The following is a 7,830-nucleotide window of genomic DNA, read 5'->3' as shown; positions in this document are numbered from 1 at the left end:
TTCAAAGTGAAGCAAGTGCTTAAGTGCTATGATTTGGATCAGGGCCTCCATAGCCCAGTACCTTATAGGAATGAGTCTTTGTTGAGCTTAAACTGATGTTGAAGGTTTTTAAAAGGGCAGCAGTGCCATTAGTCCACATGGTTGTGAAGTAGAAACTTCACTGTGTGGCTGACAGAGAATAAACTATAGAATGTGGACATTGCATGGATAGAAGGGGGGAAAGTGAAGATTTAAAAATCTAGTCCTGGGCATACCTCTCAACCTGCCGAGACCCAAATGTGGGATGCCACGCCTGCAAGGACCCAGACTGAAGAGACCCGGAAATTACTCATTCAGGAAATGTAAACGGCTGTGGGATTACTTCATTTAATGTAAAGAACGGTTCTGTATTTCAAGCCCCATGAGTCTTTATTTCTGATGTAAACAACTTTAAAAAATTAAAGGAGAGGGCACACAATTTTGTTTGGAACACAGGGGACTCTGGGGTGAGTGAGGGATGGTTGAGATGCATGGTCCGATCAAAATTGATGAGCCACTGCAAGGCTGCTCATGTTCCTTTGTCCCACTAGGGGGCCAGCAAATGTTCCTCTGTCCCACTAGGGGGCCAGAACAAACCCTCTTACTCCTCTGAGCCGGGCTGGAGCCATCTCATTCTTGTCCGACTGACACTCTCCTCATGTTGGGATACAGTCACCCTGCCCTATACAGCTCAGGCTTTACACCATTTATGGATAGGTACAAGGGAAAATTCAGAATGTGTTTCCCTGCTGCTCACTTACCCAGCCACTCACAACAGCGGAGAAACAGTTCCCTGGTGGGACTGGTCAGAGGAACACTGACAGAACCTCATGCCTTTTTGTCAAAATCAGAATTGTTCACAGAATGAAGTCAATTTTGTCAAAACTTCTATTTGGAAGGATACCAGAGAGAAAGTTCTGGCAATATGGAAATGTCCCGTTTTGACACTGTTGGAACTGAACACTTTGATATTTTTTGTTTTGAAGTGACTTTTCAGGGTGTTGTTTTTTTTTTTAATTTGGTATTATATATTATAGTACAAATCAAAAGTCAAAATAGAAAAATTTTGATTCACCTGAAATGGGAAAAAAATGTGGAATTTTCCTTCCTGAAGAATTTTGAAGTGGGGGCAGGGGCAGTTGTTCTGATTAGGAACAAAGCCAAATTTTGAAATCTTGAAATTCTTTGGGAAATGGAATTTCTGTTCTTTGTACAACTCTGTTCCCAGAGTGACTCCATCCCGAGCTCTTGCTGAGGTGGGAAATACCAAAACATTCAGCTGTGTCTCCTTGATGGGGGCCCATGGCTATTTTATTCAGGATGTCCCTTTGACTTCATTGGGAGCAGGATTGGGTTCAGTGTTAGAAAGTAACCCTAGAAGGGGGACAAAGGACATATCATCATCTTAACCTGTCCTTTATGGATGTCCCAAACACCTGACATAAGGGGTTCACCAGTATTGAAGGGACTGGTACTCTTACTGCTATCGCTGTTTAAGGTCTTAGACCCTGATCTTACAGAGAGAACCATGTGGACAAATCTCTGTTCGTTTTAAATTAGTGGGACAGTGCCTGGGCACAGGATTAGGGTTTTAGAGTCTAATGTTTATATTAAAGTACTTGATCTTAAATTCACCTAATAGTCACAGGCTATGAACTGCAGACCCCTGACCACAATTTGTTTTTAATCCAAGTCCTAGTCCATCACCACACCAAAGTTTTTAAACATTAAAGCTGTTCCTCTATGAAAGCAGAGCCAAAGTCGAGCTTTTTAAAGCACCATTTGTATGATTGTTTTTTTAAATTAAGATCTAAAACCAAACATCTATAGTTTTTCTGTGATCTGCTGTAATGTGCATGTCACAGGGTTCAGACGTTGTTAGCGGCGTTTCCTCCTGGCTGTCCTAGGGATTAGCTCTGCCAGAGGTAGTGCCCTCCTCTGGCATTGTCTTCACCCATCCTGTCTTGCCCTGCAGCCCCTTCCCTTCCAGGAACTGCAGCCTCCTCTTCGTGACTCGGCCCTCCGGCTGGGTCACTACAAGGTGGGGGTTACCCAAAGACCTTCCATGTGAACAGGCTCAGGCAGTCTTCTCTGGTGCTGCGCTGATGGTGCCACTTCCCCAGTGGCCAGCAGGGGAACATGGCCTCATCTACTAGTGAGGTAACACTAGTTCCAGTCCAGGGACCCTCAACCCAGCAGTTCTGGGCTTTCCTCTTCCAGCCCTCACTGCTCTTTCCCTGGACTGCTTCCTGCGCTTCTTGGTTCCCCCCTTTCTCTGGGCATACCAGCTCCAACGAGTACAAAGGCTACCTGGTGTAGCCCGTCGACGGCTACGTGAACATGCAGCTTGCAAACACAGAAGAATACATAGATTATGCATTGTCAGGACACCTTGGTGAAGTTTTGATAAGATGTAACAATGTCCTGTACATCAGAGGAGTAGAAGAAGATGGAGAAATGAGAGAATAAGTTTGTATATTTCTGGAAAATAAAGATCAGTTTTTCACACACACAAAAAAACCCTCCCTCTTCCTAGGGAGTGACTACACCCTTTTCCAGCCGCCTGTGTCTGTTACCAGCTCCCTGGCTTTTTAGGCCCCACCTATTCCTGCCTAGCTAAGCCTGTTTTCAGTCAGTTGCCTGCTCTCTGGCTTCCCCTCCACATACAGATTAAGGAGTTAATTGGCCTGCCAGGCCATTTTAACCCCTTCCAATCTTGTGTGGGGCAGACACCTCAATCCAGTGCACTTTACTATATATCCAACTAGTCATTTTCTGTCTGGAGAAAACTGATTGCTGAACACTCAAGATGATGAATACAGTTTTGTTCAAAACAAAATGTACACTTATGCTTCAGGGTCTGATGGCATATTATCTTCTAACTTCAAAGAGCTGCTGTTTCCACCAGTTCATTATTATGTGACATGGTGAGAGATATATAGAAACTTTGAAGTTCTTTGCTGTTTAGAAAAATAACTTGATGTTGGATCTCTTTAAAAATAAAAAGTTGAAAGCTAATTTCTAATTTTCTTTGGTATAAAAATAAACCTCATTAGAATTTTCGCAAACCTAAGAACTTGCATCGTGAGGGAATTGCATTTCTGATGTAAATTAAGAAAGGTACTTTAGCTCCACTCTCTTAAATCAAATCTGTTTAGATATCTGGTAATTATTTTTTCGGCTTGATGCTTTAACTGTTCAAGAGCTTGAAAAGGTTCTTTTTCACTTCATTCATTTTTTCAAACTTATGAGTGGGGGGTTTTTTGTTTAAAAAGTGGCAAGCTATTCTTAAGATATGCAAAGATATAATGAAACCCTTTAGTGTGATTGCCCCATTAGCAAGCATTTACATCTAAGTTAGTCTCTTCAAACAATTTCAAAAATTAAAAAGATGGATCATTATAGTTCACCCTCTATTCTCTGTTCTGCTTGTTAATGAAGAACAACATTTCAAATACTTTAAATCAGCATTGCAAAATTGTAGTGAAACTTTACCAGTGCAAGCATAAATTTACCCCTTGCCTATCAAATGGAGTGGGTGGTAGAATTTTATAAGGTTGCTTTTAAATTAATTTTGGTTTGAGCAAACAGAACTTTTACACCAAACTCAAGCATTATTAATTTAGGTTTTTGTGGCCCCTACAATGGGCTATGGCTTGAAATGCAGCACCTTTGAAAATCAAGCCAATAGTACGTTTCACCATTCAGAGTTGCAGTGACATAAATAATCAACTGTAGTATTGTGGGATCATAGGTGAAATCTCCATGGATAATATCATCATTGTACCCCAGACCTGAGTGTGTAATCTAATCAAGGGCCCTTGTAAAACTGGTTGTTTTTTTGTTTTATATACTTAGGCCATCTACAAATACAACTGAGTCAGAGGGACCATTATATCATAGTTGGAACTGGTAATGTAGATATGTCCGAGACTTTGACCCAGTTATGGAAGATGGTTCAGGTTCTGTTTACACTATAAATTGAAAAGTTTTACCATGTTCGCTTGACTTGACTGTATTTGTCGTGAAGATGGGACTTTGGTTTATTTGCCCCATTTAGACTTACCTCTAGGACCCAGCATTCCAGAATAATAACATGGTCTCCTTAAATGAGTACAGTTTCTCCTGTCTCTCTACCCTATTTAAACATATTTCCTTTCCTGTCACATTAACCATTCAGGATGCCTCTGATGCTACTAACAATTTGATGGTAAGAGAGGAGATGAGGTTGTGGTTTATTTACATGGGACACCACCACATTTTGGAACTTCCTATTTGTGCTACTCAGCCTGTTCTTTTCTCTGCCCTGTTCTGACTTGGAGAAGAGTTGTTCTCTCACTGAACGGCCTCAAGCCCACGGCTTCGAAGTCATAGATGTTGGTGAATGTTAACCCCTGTTCTAAATGGACAGTTCTTCCTGAAAATTAAAGCAGCATCTTTGAGGCAGCAGAAACGTAAACATTAATTGAACCAGAGAGGCAGTAGCAATGCTGTAACTGTCTCATTTCTAGAGGGTCTGTTTGTACAAAAGGAGCCTGCAATGATAACTATAGAACAGTTTATTGAATATCAGCCAGCCATCATGATTACACCAATCTAAGATTACAGTGACAAACTGTGTTCCAGATCAATATGAAGGTCACTAAGTTTAAATGGATATGAAAGTGGGAGGATATGAAATTCTTCTTATATAAATGACTACACGATATGGGGAATGAGATGAGATGCTGTAACGAGATTAGCTAATGCTGCACAATCAGACATAGGGGCTTACATGCTTCCATCTCTTCTTGGTGCTCGGAGGAGCAGATGGATGTAACTGAGGCAGTTGCGGGTTGGGGGTGGAGATGTGATAGTATGGCTATCTATTATTTCACACAGCTGTGTGTTGATACTGCTCACAGGCCCTCAGCACCAAGTAGAGGGACAATGCCTCTACACGGCGTCTTCCCTCTGATTTTATGGACACGATGGATGGCAAAAATACTCTTTGATCTTCATGATCCACTTTGGAAGTGTCATGTGATCGCAAGGAGTTGTGGAAGGACAGGACTGAACTCAGCTGGTGTTGGAGAAAGAGTGTAGGCATGTTTAGATGTCTTCCACCCTGGCCCCAGGGATCTTTGGCCTGTATGTAGATTTAGGTCAGGTTCCCTGGTCCTCCTACATTGACACCAGTCCTAGGGTTTGATGGGATGATCCAGCACAAATGTCAGCCCTCTAGAGTTGTGGACCTAATATGTAATGAGCACTGTTGGGCATCTAGCAAATATTTGCATTGAACTGTCCACAAGGAAGCCCACGTTTTCCTATGTGGTTAGTTTAGAAGCCATTAATATACATAAGTAGTTCAAATCATTCCAACCACTGTGCTTTACCTTGCATGCTTCTGCAATGAATTTCAGCTGCCTTAGTGTCACCCAGTTGCCAAGCTATGTCGAGTCCTTCCAATATTCTTCATTCCTGTAGCCTTAACTAACTTAAATAATTATAATCATCCAAAACCACCACTGCCTCACTGTTTGCCTCCCCCAGCTCATGATAAATAAGAGGTCCTTGAACAGATCCTTGGGGCACTCTGCTATTAATACTCTCATGTACTTGTAGCACAGCTTAATATTGTGTTGTGTGGATGCAAACTGCAATACATACTTATAAACTAAGAATGAGAGTGTGGTCTAGGATGTAGAGTAGATGATTGTCAGGATTCATGAGTTCAATTCCCAACTATATTGCTGGCACTCTAGCTTTAGATTAAGTAGTCTAACATCTCTGTGCCTATTTGAGGTGCATGGGAGTTGATGGGGCTCAACAACTAGCGGGTGCTGCTCTTCAGTTCCTGAGCTGATCCTTAGGGCATAGTTCACATGCAGCCTGTAGATACAGTCCCTGAGACTCTTTGCTGCTACCCCAAATGCTCTTGCTCCTCCAGTTGGAGGCAGCAGTGTTGGCAAACATTCCACATGTGAACTGCTCTAAATATTTCAGCTTGCACTTTTGGGACTAGCAGTCTTGGGTACTTTGTGGAATTGCTCCTTTATACACAAAACTTTCTGATATTACAGTGATGGGGGTCCTCTATTACTTAGCAATATTGTGGGGAAATCTTCCTGCCTTTAAGAACACACTCATTGTTTTAAGTTCTGGCTATGACACATGCTTCTTCATATAGCCATGCCTGGACCTGTTTGCTTTACTATAACTTTTATCTAAAATGTCTTTGCTGATTCAGCTTCCCATCCCCCTTAGAGGGACTACACCAAAGGAACTGGATGACAGATTCAACAGTGAGTTTTCCAGGTAACTTGGTGTGAGCTTCCTGTGACCAATTGACTTCAGACCTTGAACATGATGACAATGCTCTAAGTAATCACTTCACACTGATTTCAAGTGGCTGCAGAATTCTTTATGAAAGCACTAATATAGTTCTGGCATTTGCATTCTTCCGGTGGCTCTCACTTCTCTTTAGCTGGGTGGCCTCCTATATGAGTAATGCCCAATTAGAAACACAAAACCTGCCGGAAGTGTAAAGAACAATAGCACATGCTCATGAAGTGGTGGTGTGAATCACTCTGTTACCCGTAACCCCTTTACATCCAGGACGAGTTTCACAAAAACTGTCATGGCTCCGTGTAAATTTACAATAGGAAAAATATGTGCATCGTTCAAACTTCGGGGCTTGAGACCCAGTGATGATGGCTTAATGCTTTGTGTTCCTGTGGGTCAAAACTGAAACTGTTGTTCCCCTGCCTGCTCCAGCTAAAGGTAGGAAGATTATAATGTGTGTGTCCGTACCCCCTGTGACTGTATTATAAATTGTGGGTGGGATACTAGTTTTAGCTTCTGTTCATTCAGGGTGATATTTGGTCCAGTTCAGAGGGCCTAGTACAATGCATACACAGTCCTGAAATCTCACTTAATCCCTATTTTGGGGGCTTAAGTGGGATAGGCTTTGTGCCCGCCCACTGCACAGGGGTGAATTTCATCCTAAGGCACCATTCAATTCCCACTGAAGTCAATGGAAAGACTATCAACCCCCCCGTTTTTGAAAGGCAACTCTGTGGTTGGGCTGATCAAGGGACTTAAGGGGCCAGTCTTCACTGCAAAAAGCAGGGGCAAGTGGAGACTGGCTGTTGAATGTGACAAGCTGCAATCGTTGCGGGGGGGGATGTTTTGCTTCTCAGAGCAATTTGTCATTTTTTGGCATTGTAAATCTAGTCAAAGTTTTCCCTTGTCTTGCACAAGCATCCTATGAATGAAGAGGGCACAAAGACCCACTTCCTTTCCATTCTCCTTCCTGTTCAGCCCTGCAGGATGCTGATGTTGTTCTAATGCACCTCAGTATGTGCCACTTTGGTATTGGGGGAAGGGGCTAGTTGGTCTGAGGGCATAGCTCAACCACACCAGTGGGCTGCTGTTGGCTAGATGCGCAGGGGAGTGTGTGCTGCACCTTTCTGAAGCATCAGGAAGGTTCAGCGCTGAATATGCCGCCTCGGGGCCTTCTGGAGCCAGCTCATACGAGCAGCATATCTCTGTGCGGTGCAGTCAGGTTGTATGTGCCATAACTTGTTTTTAATTTGTACTTCTCCTTTACATGGAGGGAAGTCCCACCAGCTGCTGCAGAGAATGGCGGCCACTGTACGCACACAGCGTGCTTCCTTGGGGAGAAGTTTGTAGTCTACTCGAGCAGAGGTTGTGCTGCCCAAAAATACCCCATTGGTCTTTGTGTATGTGAAAAACACAGGGAGCCTTTGCTGGCAGATTTGGTCTAGCTGCCCCTCCATGACAGAGGGGTGGTCAGGCCAAATCTGC

This window comes from Natator depressus, chromosome 2, assembly GCF_965152275.1.
Source record: "Natator depressus isolate rNatDep1 chromosome 2, rNatDep2.hap1, whole genome shotgun sequence".
Classification (NCBI taxonomy): domain Eukaryota; kingdom Metazoa; phylum Chordata; order Testudines; family Cheloniidae; genus Natator; species Natator depressus.
Note: the sequence above shows the minus strand (reverse complement) of the source record.